A 17,280-nucleotide genomic window follows, 5' to 3' on the forward strand; every position below is an offset into this window, starting at 1 on the left:
GCCCCTCAGACCTCTTGCCTTCAGAACTCTCACTAGGCCACACCCCCTTCTCCCCAGGCCACACCCCCTCATTGGTCCTGTTTCACACCCTGTGTGTTTTGAATGGCCGGAAAATGTTGTTGAGGTCTAATAATGTGTTGTCTGGATAGAGGCATGTGTGACTGTGTGTAGAAACAAGTCTGTACAAAGGTAAAATTGGATTTGTGGCTCTCCCAATTTTGACTCTTGCCCCACTCACCTCTTGCATGTGTTCACCTCCCGAAGGTTGCACAGAAGTCCTGGGGCTCAAAAATGTTCCCTACTCCTAATACCATAGTTTATCTAACCCTAATATACATATCCTCTGGGAAAACATTGAACCAGTTGTCCTTCATTTACAAATGAAATAAATGTTAGATACATCTAACAAGGAGTCTGAATCATCACACTGATTTTAGGGATGGGTTTGTTTTGACCTTTAAAGTTGGTAGTAGCCAACTAAGTTCTACTCAGAGTAAATGTCTTGAAATTGATGAACCCGTGTCATGGCTTTTGATTTCAATGGGTCTACCCTGAGTAGGATGAGCACTGGACACAACCCAAAAGGACCTTTCCTTTATAATGCCTTTGCTTTGTAGGGTGAAATATAAGTCTTCCACTGCTGTGCCATTTCACTGCCCCTTTTTGACATCACGATGCATTTCTGATGTCACCTTAATGACCACCTCCATGTGGGCTGAACAGTGAAGGCGAGAATGCAAACAACTGTGTTGTGTTAGTGAGAGCTTTCCAAGCTAGTGTGGGAATTTCACAAGGGGTAAGACAATGGTTCAGCCTCCACTCTTAACTGGGCATTTGTGAACAGAAAATCCTTCCTGATATTCCAGGCTGTCTGGGAGGCAGAGACACCATGGTCCCCCATGTCCATGGTGCTCTGAAGCTTCCTTCTTGAGACAGGAATTGAAAAACAGCTGTTCATCAACTCTGAACACCCATTTCTGATGCTCTTCATCATCCAAAACCAGCTTACAGTTTCTTGGAGAAGAATCTGTTTCCCGAAGCATATGCAACATGTTTGTATATTTTAAAAGCCACTAGAGGAAAGGGAAAGGGGGAAAGGTTCCCTTTTTGTGACACTTAGAGATCTAGAATATTGATGGCCCAGTGTTCCATCCACAAAGAAAGAAGGTAAAGTGGTTGAAAACCCTCCTCCTTCATCTTTGGGCATGTCTCACCACGCAAAGGCAGATCTTCCAGCCGTCATTATTGACAATGGGTCTGGGCTATGTAAGGCAGGGTTCTCTGGAGAACAGGCACCAAGAACGGTTGTTGCTACAGTGGTTGGCTACCCCAAGTCCCAAGCGATCATGTTTGGTCCTGTCCAGAGGGAGTCTTATGTTGGCAAAGAAGCCCAAGCCAAGAGAGGTATCTTGTCTTTTAAATACCCTGTGGAACATGGAATAGTAACATCCTGGGATGACATGGAGAAGATCTGGAGGTACATCTACAGACGTGGGCTCAGAATAAGAGCCCATGAGAGACCGGTGCTGGTGACAGAGGCCCCACTGAACCCATTGCCAAACAGAGAAAAAATGACAGAGATCATGTTTGAGAACTTCCAAGTACCTGCCATGTTTGTGGGCCTGCAAGCTTTGATGGCCCTCTATGCCTCCGCTCGCACAACAGGTTTAGTCTTAGATAGTGGAGATGGTGTCACTCTGACTGTCCCTGTCTACAAAGGCCATTGTCTGCTTCATGCCATTTCCAGGATGAATTTTGCCGGCCGGGATATCACCAGGTACCTGACGACGCTTCTTCTGGAGAGTGGCCACAGCTTCTTGAGCTCTGCCGAGAAGGAGATAGTGAAGGACATCAAGGAGAACCTATGCTACGTAGCTTTAGATCCTGACTATCAAAAGGGCAAAACCTTGGTTCATAAATATATCCTCCCGGATGGAAACCCTGTCCAGATTGGAGACCAGCTCTTCAGAGCCCCAGAGTCCCTCTTTAAACCAGCAGATGCAGGACTCGCAGCACCAGGAATTCATCAGATGATCTTGGACAGTATTTCCAACTGTGATGGGAGCATCCACCAGAGCATCTGGAGGAACGTGATCATGGCGGGTGGGTCCACACTCTTCTCTGGCCTAAGGGAACGGCTTCTGAAGGAGCTCCGAGCCCTTGCGCCCAAAGGCATGCCGGCGAAGGTGGAAGCCCCCGCAGATAGGATGCACTCTGTTTGGATTGGAGCATCAGTGCTCACCAGCTTGGCTTCGTTTAGAGACATGTGGGTGACCCAGCAGGAGTACAAGGAGGTTGGCCCAACTGTATTGCAGAAGAAATGCTTCTGAGATGAATAAATGGCCCACAAGAAAAGGGGGGGGACCTCTCTCTCTCTCACACACACACACAACCAACAACCAAAAAGAAAAATAGTCAATCGGAACAGCTGGGGAGTGGCTAGTAAAACTTTTCACAAAGGATCAATGTGTTGCAGTTTTATATAGCATGGTAAGAAAAGGTCCCTTGTGTGTTTGCTTAAAGAAAGACCCCTTGTTTGGTCTATTTTTGACGACCCTGTTAAGTTGTTTTATATAAGCTGGGGAGGAGGGGAGTGTATTTAAAATGGCTAGAATGGCAAAATTGTTTGTTTGCCAGACTTTTAAACCCCGGAGAGCCAACCACCTTAGATTCTACAGTATGCCCACAGGGCCTTGGTTCTTTGCCATTCGCCATAAATATCCAGAGAATATAAAATGAACCAATAATGCAGAACGGGGTTTCGCTGAGCTTTGGCCCAAACATAGAGAGGGAGAGAGAGAGAGATTTGAATTATTGGAGAGTATTGCAGTGCCTGGTGTGAGTGACTCCCCCCCCCCGCAAGCCTGTCGATTCAGAGCAGGGTGAAGAAACCCTTACAGACTGAGGGCCATATCCCCTCATCGGCAAGCTTCTGGAGGCCGCATGCTTGTGGTGGGTGGCGCCAGAGGCAAAAAGTAGGTATGGCTCTTCTTTTCTTTGTACAGGGAAATCCAGAGATTTCTGTGTACATCCCTAGCACATATACATACACCCAAGTGCTGGGTTATCAAATAGGCAGAGTAGGCACCAGCCTATGGGTCCCATACCCTTTAGGGGCCCCACACATTTTAGGGGTCACGCGACAACAGATCCAAATAATATTGATTTGATCTTGAAAGAAAATTATGTGGGGCCCATAGGTCAGTGCCTGCTCTGCCTATTTGGTAACCCGGCACTGGTAAGAAGCAGTGTCAGCAATGGGTGTGGTCTAGAAAAGGGGTTGTGGCTGGAGAAGGGATGTGGCCTGGGGATGGACCTGAGGGGCCAGATAGAGAGGTTTGGAGGGCCACATTCATTTCCCTGCCCGTCCAAGTTCCCCATCCCTGCTGAAAGTGAAGTTTCAGAATGAAGAGGTTAAGCATTTGGAAAGTGAAGGTTCAGGGACACACTTCATCGTATGGCCTCGAGGGCCAAGGTGAGCTCGGGGACTGCTGCCTCGCCAAGCTGATGAGTGCACCTTTGCCAGGGCTGTTATGAAATCCGATTCAGCGGCCGGCGGCCTTTTGTTCTCCTTCGGCGTGTTACGTTTTAGCAGCCCCGCTGGAAACGTGTAAACAAATGAGGTACAACTGTAGCCAGTTTAAATATTTTACAGCTCACTGACTTCCATATGAGAGAGGATTTACAGGAGCGTACGGGACTCGACTCCTGCGCTGGTAATCGAACGCAGAGGCAAATCCAAAACACACCACCTTGGAAATTTGACACAACGGAGGAGGGGAAGCCTTGGTTTTGCCTGCAAAAGTTCGGATGTAATGTACTCTCTGCGCTCACACCTTGCTTAGGGGTTTCCAATAAGCATCTGGTTGGCCACTGCAGGAACAGGATCTGCAAGAACAGGCCTGATCCCCTGTTTTAATGTAAATGCCCTTCATTCAGTGGTGGCTGGTCCATTAGTGCTAATGGGGCATTTCTCCACCAGTCTGCTCTCCTCACTTACAACCAGCCTTGTGGGGAGGTTCATCAGCTTCCTCCTGCTTAGTCTCAACGTTGCTCCTTGGTAGAACTCAGAAGGGTTCAGAATGGACAGGACAAAATCAGATTCAGTTGTCTCTGCCTGCCATTGGCTCTGGTGCCACATACTGTGGACCTTGCCACTTTCTGCCCTGCTAGACCCAATGGGCACCAGCCATCACTGCCATCATTTCTTTCTTTTCTTTAATTTACCCCTCCCCCCCCCAAAAAAAAGTTCCTCAATGTGAACACTATTGGATTTAGGACCTTGGCGGCCAAGGCATTTTGTGGTTTTTATACTGTGAGACCTCTGGGTATGGGGTGGAATAATAATAATAATAATAATAATAATAATAATAATAATAATTTATTAATTATACCCGGTCCATCTGGCTGGGTTCCCCCAGCCACTCTGGGCGGCTTCCAACAAAACATTAAAATACAGAAATCCATCAAACATTAAAAGCTTCCCTAAACAGGGCTGCCTTAAGATGCCTTCTAAAGGTCTGGTAACTGTTGTTCTTTTTGACCTCTGGTGGGAGGGCGTTCCACAGGGTGGGTGCCACTACCGAGAAGGCCCTCTGCCTGGTTCCCTGTAACTTGGCTTCTCGGAGTGAGGGAACTGCCAGAAGGCCCTCGGCGCTGGACCTCAGTGTCCAGGTAGAACAATGGGGTGGAGACGCTCCTTCAGGTATACTGAACCGAGGCCGTTTAGGGCTTTAAAGGTCAGCACCAACACTTTGAATTGTGCTCGGAAACTACTGGGAGCCAATGTAGGTCTTTCAGGACCGGTGTTATGTGGTCTCGGTGGCTGCTCCCAGGCACCAGTCTAGCTGCCGCATTCTGGATTAGTTGTAGTTTCCGGGTCACCTTCAAAGGTAGCCCCACATAGAGCGCATTGCAGTAGTCCAAGTGAGAGGTAACTAGAGCATGCACCACTCTGGCGAGACAGTCCGCGGGCAGGTAGGGTCTCAGCCTGCGTACCAGATGGAGCTGATAGACAGCTGCCCTGGACACAGAATTGACCTAATAATAATAATAATAATAATTCATATCTGTGGCTGGGTGTCCCCAGATCCTAACCCTACACCACATTGGCTCTCATTCCCGCCAATGGACCTTTGCCTTGCTTCGGGAATGAATGAAAGAATAACAACATTCCCTCAAAGGGGGAGGAGTGTGAAGGGTTGTTGCTTTTCAAGAAATTACGATGGTTGAATATGAATATTTTACACACCCAAGTTCAAAACATTGTTTTTCTTGGATGCCTCTGCCGCCTTTCATTACAGAGCAACCTGACGTTGCATAACTGAGACGTATCCCCTTTCACATCTGCGGGAAAAGAAAGTCTAATGAGCCTCGGGAAAGCTAACTCCCTGCATGTGTGGTGGCAGGGGCGGGGGGGGCGGGGGAGAGAGAGAGAGAGGAGAGGTGACAGCACTCAAAAATGTTTCCAAATTAAATATATATGTATCTAATAGTTACATGTAACCACTTAATAGAACCTTGGTAGCAGAGAGTGCATTGAAACGAACGTGGAGTGCCGCTCAACGCACAGACCCCAGTAAGATCATAAGAAGAGCCAGTAGCCCATCTAATCCAGCATCCTGTTCTCACAATGGCCTGAGGGACATCTGCAAGCAGCACCCAAGCACAAGAGCAAGCTCCCCTCCTGGGCTTCCCAGCAACTGGTATTCAGAAGCATTGCTGCCTCTGACTGCGGAAGCAGAGCATTGTGGTCCCAGCATGCGTCTCTTTACACTTGATTACTTTGAGAGGCATTCACCCAGTATTTGCTATTTGTGCATAAGAAGAATAATTCGCATCTCCCCACCACCACCCCTTGGGGTGCTTTTTAGTCGTCTTGCAGCACCATAGTATTTTTAGTAGCATGCAGTGGCGTAGTAAGGGGCGGCGATGGGGGTGGGTCGCCCCGTGTGCCACCCTGGAAGGGGGTGACACTCACTGCCCCCCACTGGGGAACTTTTTTCCTGTTGCATGAGATTTTTCAACTGTTCTTATATGTTCTTTCAATGCTGATTTCATATCTGAAGTCGGTTTTGTTCTGTAAGCTCTAGTTTTTTTGCAATTCATGTTTTTCACTTTTCGCCAGAGCCGTGGGGGGGTGACAAAATAAATTCCGCACCAGGTACCACCTGGGCTTGCTACGCCTCTGCTAGCATGTCATGAAGGGACATAGTGCACTGTTAGAGCATCTGCATGTGGAATGCCTCTGGTTCAATCCCTGGTGTCTTCAGGTAGGGCTGGGAAACTCTCCTGTCTAGAACTGCAGAGACTGACTGACAGTAAAGACAAGGAATGAGAGACCTGCGTGGCCCGCCAGGTGTTTTTGGACTCCAGATAGATAGATAGATAGATAGATAGATAGATAGATAGATAGATAGATAGATAGATAGATGATAGAGATAGATGATAGATAGATAGATAGATAGATAGATAGATAGATAGATAGATAGATAGATAGATAGATAGATAGATAGAGATAGATAGATAGATAGATAGATACTTTATTGTCATTGTACATAGTACAACGAAATTAAATGCCATCTCATAAAAAAACAATGCTTGGCCAATGATAGGGGTGATAGGAGTTGCAGTCTAACAGCATTTCAAACATCACAGGTTCCTGATCCCTGGTGTAAACTACAGTGGTACCTCGGTTTAAGTACATAATTGGTTCCGGAAGTCTGTACTTAACCTGAAGCATAGTTAACCTGAAGATAACTTTCCCATTGAAAGTAATGGAAAGTGAATTAATCCATTCCAGACGGGTCCACGGAGTACTCAACCTGAAGCGTACTTAACCCGAAGTATGAGTGTAATTGGTTCTGGAAGTCCGTACTTAACCTGAAGCAAACTTTCCCATTGAAAGTAATGGAAAGTGGATTAATCCGTTCCAGACGCGGAGTACTTAAACTGAAAGTACTCAAACCGAGGCGTACTTAAACCGAGATATGACTGTATTGGTGTTCAACTGGTACAGACCTAAGACCCACCACTGGCTCCCAGCCTGCAACACGGAACCATCTTTCACATATTCAGTTTTGAGTTGTACTTCAGAGCACTAATAAGGCATTTTATTAATCCTAAAACGGCCATTCGCATAGCAATATACATAGGGTTAGCATAGCGGTACTTCTAAATGAAAACAGGTGGTTTTTAAACTTGCTCTTAACCTGAAGGCTGGGAAGCTGTTGAAAACCAGTGGTTTTTAAAGAAAGGCTCACTCACAATGTAGTGAGGGACCTGTGCTTGTTTGTTCTTCCAGATTCCATTACAGTGAAGGATGGTGCTAGAAAAATGGCTCTTGTCTTCCTCCTGCCACTTTGCAGCACTTGTGGAAATTGAGAAAATGTCTCCTCAGAAGAATGTGTTCTGGCTCAGTCCATACCTTCCGACATTTCTCTGATGAAAACAGGGACGTCCAAAGGAAAAGCAGGACATTCTGCGATCAAATCAGAAACCAGGGCGGCTTCTGTAAATCCAGGGCTGTCCCTGGAAAATAGGGACACTTGGAGGGCCTGCCAGCTACTACACATAGTGCCCCTTTCATTTGGTGAGCCTTAGCTGGAGTCCAACATGGTGGCAAAAGCTTTGTTGTTACCCACCTGGGATGGCCTCACAACCTTCCTGTGGGTAGACAATATTGAACTAGTCTCACTTGACATTTTATCAAGTGTGTGCAATTACAGTGGTGCCTCGCTAGACGAATTTAATTCGTTCCATGGGTCAATTCTTATAATGAAAAATTCGTCTAGTGAATCCCATAGGAATTCATTGAATTATTATTGTTTTGCCCATGTTGTTGTTGTTGTTGTTTAGTTGTTTAGTCGTGTCCGACTCTTCGTGACCCCATGGACCATAGCATGCCAGGCACTCCTGTCTTGCACTGCCTCCCGCAGTTTGGTCAAACTCATGTTTGTAGCTTCAAGAACACTGTCCAACCATCTCGTCCTCTGTCATCCCCTTCTCCTTGTGCCCTCAATCTTTCCCAACATCAGGGTCTTTTTGCCCATAGGAACGCATTAATTGAATTTCAGTGCATTCCTATGGGAAACCACAATTCGCTAGATGAATTTTTTGTAAAATGAATTCGTCTAGCGAGGCAACCTAAGCTCAAAAAAATCCTTTCGTTAAGCGAAAAATTCGTCTTACAGGGCGTTCGTCTAGTGAGGCACCACTGTGTAGGGATTATGTCAATTATGTCAATTATAGGGATGATGTCAATGACATAAGGCAGTTTTCTGAGTTCTTGGTGCATCAGCCAAGGATGCCTCTCCAAAGCTGACAATATGAAGCAGGTGCTTGTCTGCTATTACCTTCAGTCCTGGACATATTTTGAACAGATTTGGTTTCAATCTGATAATGCAATCAGTTTGATCTGGGGTTGTTCAGGTCTTAACCCAAACAAGCCTCGTGTTATTGCAAAAGTTTTGACCTCAGTTTTTGATGTCGCAGGAAAGCAATGCATTGTCAAAATGTGTGTGTGTGTGTGTGTGTGTGTGTGTGTGTGTGTGTGTGTGTTAGTGCGGTCACACACATTAAATTCCCCCAGCCCCAGTAGCTCCAAACGGCACACACCATGAACATTGGAGACTAACCCTCTTTATGTTTTAACAGTCAAGTGGGAATTCTCCTGCTCTCAGCCTGTTCCAGCTGGCATTCTGCTTCATCGAAGCTCTAATATCAGTGTTGCCTGTAACATTTCCAACACTTTCAGGGACGGATTACGCAAAACTAAAACAGATCTTTCTGCTGTAGGGATTGCACAGCTGCTGATATTACAAACATCACGGAGTGGGAAAGTCCCTTCTCGGCAAGAATTCATCCCATGCATGGTTCCCTTGACTGACTGCCATTAAATATATATCTATATTGGGAAAGCTCTTGGAAAAGCATCAGATGGTGACTGAGCATGCCCAGCAGTTATGGAACGCATGGCTGATGGATTTATGGTGATGGGAAGAACCAGGGAGGTACCAGGGAGTATCCTATAAGGGGGCAAGAATCTAGCCAGCCAACCATGAACAGGAGCACTCTACACCACAACACGCACTAGTATAGTACTAGTACTAGCAGTAGCAATAGTGGTAATGAAATGATACAACTGGATAGCTCAGTTGGCTAGAGCGTGGTGCTGATAACACCAAGGTGGCAGGTTCGATCCCCGTGTGGGACAGCTGCATATTCCTGCATTGCAGGGGGTTGGACTAGATGATCCTCAGGGTCCCTCCCAACTCTACGATTCTATGAAATAAGTAACCGTAGGTGTGGTAGTAGCAGGCTGGGATGTGCACTTGCACACTGATCATGCCTCTTGCCTCCCTGGATGGAGGATACAGAAGAGCATGTGAGTACCGTATTTATCCATGTATAAGACTAGGTTTTTTAACCAAAAATTTAGGTTTAAAATTGGGGCTCGTCTTATACACAGGTAGCGCTGAGGGGTGTTTTCTTAATTTGGAGTCCCAAAAATAGGGGGCATCTTATACATGGGGGCTTCTTATACACGGAAAAAATACGGTATATGGAGAAACTGATTTACAGTGCAAAGGTAAGGTTGGCATTTGTTGCTCCGCCCACTTTGCCTCTGGCCCCACCCACCAGTGGCAAGTGGCCCCCAGAAGGTTTCTCAAAAGGGAATGTGGCCCTCAGGCTTACTGCCAAAATAGATTTCCAAATGTGTTTTTTGTGGGGGGAAGGCGCACACCAATTTGGAAGGGGGGGGGAATCCCTGTCCCTGCCCTGTTATTCCTTTTGGTGTCTGGCATCAAGTAGGAGAAATCCCTGTGACCGATTGTGTAGCACAGGCACGTCCAACAGGTAGATCGTGATCTACCAGTAGATCACTGGACGTCTGTGGTAGATCACTGATAGATCCCTGGCTCCCCACAAAGAAGCTCAACAACTTTTGTCTCCCCATAATAAAAGCTCCACATTTTTGCACCCTGCACCCCCAAAAACGGTCCTTCCTCCTCCCTAGAAAAGTTCAACAACATTGACTTGAACCCCCCAAAAAAACAGGGCTTTCCTTCCTATAAAAAAAAGTTCAACTTTAACCTGAACCCCCCAAAAGTGGGTAGATCACTGCCAGTTTTTAACTCTGTTAGTAGATCGCAGTCTATTGGGAGTTGGCCACCCCTGGTGTAGCAGAAAGCTTTGCTGGCTGCCCACAAATACTACACAAAGCGGGTTTTAAAAAACCCAACAACAACAACAGAGGCTCCCTTCTTTATACTCCAGAAACAGTAGGTGGCTCAGCTGCTGATCTCCCCCACCCCGCCCCCCTTTACAACTAGGTAGAGTTTTTGTTCCTCTGCAAGCCTTCTTTACACCATGCCAGTAAAGATGTAGCAGATGATATACTTTCCGAGTGACACCTTGGGCCTCCTGGAAAATAAAAACCTGCTTTATACCTTCTGGGACAAATTCGTGGATTAATAACCTTTTTTCCTCTGGAAAAAAAATGTTGACTTTTCATGGGTTCGTATTCTGGGTGGTTGCCTTGAAAAGGTGTAGGTGGGGGGGGGAAGGAGGCTAATAATAATTTTATTAAAAAACGCATTCCTATGTGCCAATGCCATCTCAGATGTGATTACAACTGTGGCTGAGCCAGTACATTACCCTCCGATATTGTAAAGATCCATTTCCGACTCGAGACGAGAGCCGCTTGCATTTAAGTCACTTAAAAACAGCCGCATGGCTGATCTCACTCAATTACTTTTTAGAAACTTCCCAGTTCACTCTATTTAACTTTATACTATGGGGAAATGGAACTCTTTGTCCTGCTTCCTCTGACAATATAAAAGGATGAAGTTGATGCAAAATGGCAACCGCTGCACAGTCAAAGGGGATTTTTCCTCCCTTGTGCATTTGCAAATGGGGATCAGTTGGGGCTACGAAAATAAAAGTGGGGTTGAGGGGAAATAACCAAGAAATGAATCCAAGTGATTTGTGAGCATCAGCCATACAACTCTATCATAATGGAAGTCAGATTCCTCTGCTGGTATTTAGGGATGGGCAATCTGTCAATTTCTGCTTCTCATTCTTCCAATTGTCTTTCTTCCATTTATATTTCACCTTTCATCCTAAGGAGCTCAAAACAGCCAGGGTTAGCGGCTAATGGCCAAGAGTGATGGGAGTTGTAGTCCAACAACCTCTGGAGGTGCCACAGGTTCCCCACATGTGAACTACAATTTGTTTTACTAGCTCTTTCTCTCTTACTGTGTTTCCAAACGTTAGAACAGTTCACCTGGTGCTTCAGCAATGGGACCAAACGCTTAAAGGGTGGTGCCCTGATTGCTGGGGATCTCTCTGTACATTGGAATGAGATGCCCATCAGGGGCTTGGAGAAGATGTAGTTGAAGATTAGGAGGGTGAGAACAGTAATTGGCATTTGAGACAAGATTGGGAGGGGAAGAAGCAAAACCCCTAGTGGAGCAGGGTCTCTCATTTTGGGGTGAACGTGGACTAGAAGATGTGCCACCTTGGTAGTAGGAAGCTCTCCTGAATGTCTTCACTCATACTCTGCTTCTATCCTGTCAATCAAGTAAACATCACAAACTCCTCCAGAGCTCCATACCCTCTAACATTTTTCTGAAGAGAATAGGAACATCCTAAGGAAAAGTGGGTCATTCCTGGATCAAATCAGAAACTTGGATGCTTTCTGTAAATCCAGGACTGTCCCTGCAAAATAAGGACATTTGGAAGATATGGGTTCTCTAGTGCAAAATTAATTTATGTACTGGCAGTTTTCAAAGTGAGATGCTCATTCAGCTCCCATTCTTGACTCCCCAGCATGTACTTCATGCCAAAAGTGCATGGCCATGGCTCGGTGATTAAAACATCTGCTTCGCATGCAAAAAAAAAAAAATCCTTGGGTCAATCCCTGGGATCTCCAGGTAAGGATTAGCGGGAGCTCCTATCTGAAAATTCTAGAGAGCCAGTGCAGGACAGAGGAGACAAAACTGAGCTAGATGGACCAATTGTCTTTGCCAGCACCTGCCCCTTTAAGTGAGTCCTGATTTGCACCAGCAAGTGATTATAAGAGGCTACACCTGTGGGAGAAGGATGACCGGGCACTTTTATTTGTCTGCCTGATGGGCAAGATGGAGTTCAGCTGCTGCATCTCTGGCAGAATGAAGGGTGTGGAGGCAGACACAGAGTTTATAAAAAGTCTCAAGGCCTTGCCAAGAAAGAGGAGAAGCTCAGCAGAGAGAGGTAAGAGGCAAACTATAATAGCTGACTGAGTCTCTGCTGGATGGGGCTACAGAAGGAATATAAGCACGCTATGTTTATCCGTTTCCCTGATAAAGCTTCATGTGAGACTTAAGAGTTTTGGACTTAAGCCTGCCTAGGCCGAAGGCATTGAGGCAAGGCATTCCTGCCCTCTTTTTGAAGAGCTCCCCGTACCCTGCTATCCCTGAAACACCTAGGAGAATTGGCAGAGGTGGACTTCAGTAATTTTCCATAATAAGGTGTCCTGTGTGAGGCAGAAGATTGGCAATGGCACACCCAAATGTATCTTCTCAATTGCAGAACAAATCAATTTTGTGCCCCCTTGGCTCAGTGTTCTGTGCTAGGGAACCGCCCACACTGCCCTAAATCTGGTGCTAGAATTGGATTGCCTCTAGGATCTGGGGATTTACTCCCGAGGAGACTGGAGTGAACAAGGGAGCCTTGGAAGTTCCAGAAGGAGGCATTACTCTGAAGTAGCCACTTTGGAGAGGAAGTTGCCGAAATACCTCCAGGATGTGGGCAGCAGCAAGTCCATGGAGCAACTTTCCTGAAACTGAGTCTTCCTTACAACAGACCTAGACGTAAGTTGGTACTTTCTTTTAAACACAGATACACCTTTCAGTTAGGTGTGGCCCATGTAAGATACATAGCATGCCTTCTTTTTGATGTGACCCTGGGGTACAGCACACAAGCAAATCTGTGCATTGAACCACCCTCTTAAATGGTGTTGGAGCTGTGAAACCTCTGGCAATGATTGGCTGAGCTGGTGTGGCAATGTGGTAAAATGTGTGGGCATTCTGACTGTCCAGGGAACAAAGCTTTTGGAATGTTTGCAGTGTAGCTTCTGTTAGGGGAAAGGATAGTCAGTCTAGTAGAGATTAAGAGCTGAATTTTGGAACTCTGGCTTAGGTTGAAAGACCCTGGGAAGCAGGGAAGCAGAAGAGCAATATACTGTATTCACGGGTATGAAATGGTGATGGAGGGAGGAAACAGTTGGGTAAGGTGATTATATTCAAGCTGTTTTTGTGAGCATCTATGGCACATTGTGCTGGGAACAGGATACTGAGGCTCTCTGGATCTTTGTTCTGATCCAATAGGGAAGTTTTAAAATGTTTTCCCTTAACTATCAGCAAATTGAAAGGCTATGTGTTTATTTATAACTTGGTATCCGTTGAAATCATGAGTTAATGTGCTATGGCTGTGGTATAAAGCAGAGATGGTGAGCAGAATATTGTCAGAGATGAATCCAAAATTTGACCAATCCTGTGTGGGCCACTTTTGACTGATGGGCCACCTTCTGAACACCTAATATCGTGCAATTCACATTTCAAGCTGTGGTTGAAAAGGACACTCTTCTTTCGAAGCCTTGGCTTGAGCTGACTTCATTATTATTATTATTATTATTATTATTATTATTATTATTATTTTAAAAAATCAAGCTGCTGACGCAAAGGAAAATTCTTCCTCCCTTGTCTTGAAGTCAGTGGTTTTTGAGTTTGTCACCCTCCATGGTGATAAGCAAAAGGGGACAAGAAAAGGGCATCAAATTCAGAAAGCACAGAATTCAAGTCACCGCTGAAAATGAAGATTCTGGAGCCTGCTCAGAGTACTGAATTCTTCCTTTTGAATTTGATACCATGGCTTTACCTGCCCAGTGCCTGATGGCAGGTGGGCATGGCATTGCCAAAGCAATTTCATGGGCCAAACTGGGAGTCCTGCCAAGCATACATGTCTACTGTACTGAAGCTCAACAGTTCTGGGTGTGGACAGTGTCTGTTTAGAAGACCATCATCTCGCGTCTCATGTAAGCTCTTTTGGTTTTTATCCTGAAAGAAAGCTACAATATAAATAAAATGGGTTCTAGCCAACTAAGTTATACCTGAAGTAGACTTCTCCCCCCTGAGTTAACTTCAGTGGGCCTGTTCTGGGTAGGTCTAACATTAAGTGCAACCCAACGATAAAGAGACAAAATAAAGGATGCTGGTGGTTGGGGATAATTCTCAAAGTAGCAAGAGGTGGGAAAGACCTCTGCCTGAGACCCTGGGGTACTGCTACCAGTCAGAGTTGACAATACTAGGTGATAATGGACAAGTAGACTCACCTGGAATAATGAGGCAGATTCCATTGAGTTCACAGTAGCATTAATGAGCTCTCTCTCTAAGCCTCAGCTGCACAGTCTACATTATGGGGGTAATAACTCTGACCTATCTTGCAGAGTTAGGGGCAAGGATTACGGATACATGTCAAGAGCTTTCAGCCTTTGAGAGTGCTATCTGAAATGCCCTGCAGGTATCCACAGCCTCCTTCAATCAACTGGGTAGCTAGAGTCATTGAGGAAGATACAGCTTGATGGGAATCAGACATGGCTGGGGTGGGGGCAGGGAGGTATTAAAAGGATCCCCTCCTCCGCCTGGGCTTTCTGGAGCAGGGCAGCCCTCCCTGAGGTCTCCCGATAGCCCAACATGATTGATTGCATCTTCTTTAAGGTCACGTCTAAGAGTCTTTGGCCTCAGGGTGTTCCTGGTTTCTGCCCTTTCCTGGCTGGCTGGCCAGCTAGCCTGAGCCTCCAGACGTAGATTGCTTCTCTTCCTATTGGAAAAGTGATTTGTTGTCAAAGAAAGAGGAGCATTGACCTGGGCTGATTAAACAGGAGAGGGGGTTGGTGGGAAAAGAAAAAAAACTGAAGGCTTTGTAGGTAGGTAGGCAACCTGTACGGGTGAGGAGAGAGGTGTATGGCTTGACTGGTCGATTGATGGAATTGCGCACCTTCTGGTGAGCAAGCCTACAGCCTTTGGTATCTGTGAACCCACATTTTATTCTTTCACCCTTTGCTTCCAGGTCTGTTGAGCACAGGCTTCCTTTGCCCCCTATCCTCGGCATGAGATGCCTTGGTGGTTCTTCATGTAGACAGGTGTAAGGGTTGACAAAGGGGATTAGAGTCATCGCTGCTCATTCACAAAAGTGCTGAAGGAGAGGGTCGCAGGGCCAGTGGGAGGCCAATGTTTTGCACGAAAAACGCCCTAGGTTCTGTCTCCCCTGGTGCAGCCAAGACAGGCTCCTGTTTGAAGACCTACGGCCAGTCAGTTTAGGCCAGTGGAGGGGGAAGCTTCTGCAGCTTGGGGGCCTCATTCTTTCGTGGGCCACGTGCCAGTGGCGGGAGGGGCTGGAGGCAAAAGTGGGTGGAGCAACGGATGTGATGCTTGCTTTTTGCGTGGCTGGGATCCAGCCTGTTGCACAAGCTTAGAGCACATAGGAAGTGTCTTGCTAGATCAGCCCAAAGGCCCATCTAGACCAGCATCCTGTTCTCACCAGATTTCCATTATAGGAAAGCTGAAAGCAGGACCTGAACACAACAGGGCTCTCTCCACTTTCAGTTTCCAGGAGCTAATGCTCAGAAGCATACTGCCTGCAATAGTGGAAATGGAGCCTAGCATGGCTAATAGCCACCGATAACCACCTAATTGGGTGGCTCTGAAAAAGGATTGGAACAATTCATGGAGGGCAAAGCTATCACAACATCTTGTGGGGCTGAATTCCATATTTAAACTATGTGCTGTATGAAGAAGTCCTTTATTTTATCTGTCCTGAATCTCCCCGCATTTAGCTTAATTGGATGACCCTGGGTTCTAATAATATGAGAGGAGGAGGGGAAAGAACTATTTTTCCATATCCACCACATCTTGGATATTTTATACATATGTACACACACACACACACTGCTCATCTCTTTTCTGAACTCAAAGCCCCAAATGTTTTGCCCTTTCCTCCTAGGGGAATTCATACAGATTTATATAAAAGACAATACACCTAAGATATAAGTGGATTTGTTTTCTTAAATAAGATAGTTGTAGCAAGAGCAGTATTGGCCAAGCTTTGGAGACAGGCATGCTGCAAAATCCCATGTAAAACCTATGTTCTATGGATCTTACTAGCCAAAAAGGCCTCTCCCCTTCACGTTGAATCCAATGTGATGTGTTTTCAAAAAGATGTTCATAGGAGAATGCGATCCGGGGCCCTTCACACATTGGCTTTTGCAGAAAACCCTCCTGAGATGATTGACGTCTGACGTTAGAAGATGCGAGCGACTAATACATAATTGCAGATATGTTACCAGCCATCAAGGAAATGGATCTGGCTGCGACTTCTTGTCAAGTGTGCAATTGGTGGCAGACCCGGGTTTCTTACTGTGTAGCTTGTGCAGTGCTATGATTAAGATAATTACGAAAGAAAAAGGGGTTCATTACATTATGAAACTAAGCCATCTCTTTATTGTGCTTGCTCAGAAATAAAGCTCATCTTCCAGGGCAGGGGTGGGGAACTTTAGGCGTGGGGGTCAAATATGACCCTCCAAGCCCCTCCTTCTGGCCCCTGGGACTCTCCCCACCCAACCACACACCCCAACTAGCCCGGCTCCACACTGTCCTTGAATGGTTTGGCTGGGCTCCAATGAGTCCTTGAACTCTGACAAAGGCTCTGTGAGCACACTATACTTTAAAAGCACTTGCCGTCCCATGAAAGAATCCTTGAAGTGGTAGTTTAGTCCGCACAGAGCTATAACTCACAGTACTTAGCCAAACCACAGTTCCCAGGATTATTGGGGAGAGGTGTGCGCTTTTAGTGTATGGTGTTCACACAGTCAATGCCTCTTGTTTCCCTGGATGGAGATGAGGGGCATGTGTTTGTGTAGGAACTAGCCTATTGTACAGTGGTAAAATTTGCATCCATTGCTCCACCCACTTCTGCCCCAGCCCCTCCAGCCTCTGGCATGTGGCCTCAAAGGGTGCATAGAAAGGAATGTGTCTTTGGGGCTGCCATTGGTTCTCCATCCTGTGCTAGGAAATAAACACCACTGGACATAGTGGGACCTGCTTCGGAGTGAACACAGAGTTGTGTTGGTTGTCCCATTGAGTCCAATGAGATTTACGTAATCTTGAGAAATTATATATAGGATGGCAGGAAGAAAGCCTTGCTCAATTGCATGTTTGAGAGCAGGTTCCACTGAATTAA

The 17,280-nt window shown here is 46.1% G+C and overlaps 1 pseudogene; it reads left to right on the top strand.

Moving 5' to 3' along the window:
- The first annotated feature begins 1,205 nt into the window (after positions 1-1,205).
- Positions 1,206-2,330, top strand: LOC118087000 (actin pseudogene; annotated as a pseudogene).
- Positions 2,331-17,280: the final 14,950 nt, after the last annotated feature.

This window comes from Zootoca vivipara, chromosome 6, assembly GCF_965207765.1.
Source record: "Zootoca vivipara chromosome 6, rZooViv2.hap1.1, whole genome shotgun sequence".
In the NCBI taxonomy this organism is placed as follows: domain Eukaryota; kingdom Metazoa; phylum Chordata; class Lepidosauria; order Squamata; family Lacertidae; genus Zootoca; species Zootoca vivipara.